We start from the raw sequence: 914 nt of genomic DNA, 5'->3' as shown, positions 1-914 counted from the left end.
CTGCCAAAGAAGAAAAAATTATGAAGTTTGTCCATAAAGCAAAGAAGTACAAGCAGTCATTTTTCTGGTAGGATTAGATCAGGAATCACCAGATCATTGGTCATATCAAGGCAGCACATTTTCGTTCCCAAACAAGTTAGGGAACTTATAGGTTAGTACATCCTGGAGTTTTAGGGTTCAAACTCTGACCCTAAATACTTACATCAGGACGTCACCAAAGGTATAACCTAGTTTGGTACATAATAATAATAATGGAGCATGACAACTGTAAGTGGGATTGCTACTAAACTGAAATGGTCTGTCCAGCTACTTTATGACCATATAGAAGCACTAACATTACGAAACTAGCTCTGTACAAAATACTGTCCAAATTTCACGGGGGGTATGGTTCTTGCGGGGTGAGAGGAGAGGTTCAACTAGTAACTCAGCTCCTCTGAAGGGACAGGTGGATGGAGATGGTGTCATTGGCCGGCTGAGACAAACAAGGCTTAGTCATTGGCTGGCTGGTTCCATGTTGGGGAGTTGGTTGTAAGAGAAGGGGAAAAACTCACATTCCTTCCTTGGATCTTCTCGTGAAGTGCGGACTGTATTAGTGCTACAAATAACAGGAAATATAATTAGAGCGATGATAATAATACTGAACTAGTATAATATATTATAGAACATAATAGTAAACATGATACACATTAACTATAAATACTCTAGATATGTAATATTCAATACAATAAATTCATTTAACGAAATCAATTTCGTTATGGTGAACAAAAACATATATTCTGAGATTATGAAATTCGTATCTTTTACTATAACTGCCAGTCAAAATTTGTTTAAGCTAAGAAAATGTTCTTCCTATGTCACATGACGTTACAAGGACAAAATATAACAACAAAAATCAATATACAAATTAGCAAAAC

At 36.1% G+C, this 914-nt stretch overlaps 1 protein-coding gene across 1 annotated transcript in view; it reads right to left on the bottom strand.

The window, feature by feature from the left end:
* Positions 1–914, bottom strand: part of LOC138696158 (PR domain zinc finger protein 15-like) — a 150,845-nt gene that overhangs the window by 29,927 nt on the left and 120,004 nt on the right. The window lies entirely within an intron of this gene.

This window comes from Periplaneta americana, chromosome 3, assembly GCF_040183065.1.
Source record: "Periplaneta americana isolate PAMFEO1 chromosome 3, P.americana_PAMFEO1_priV1, whole genome shotgun sequence".
Taxonomy (NCBI): Eukaryota; Metazoa; Arthropoda; class Insecta; order Blattodea; family Blattidae; genus Periplaneta; species Periplaneta americana.
Note: the sequence above shows the minus strand (reverse complement) of the source record. Positions and strands in the feature narration are given on the sequence as shown.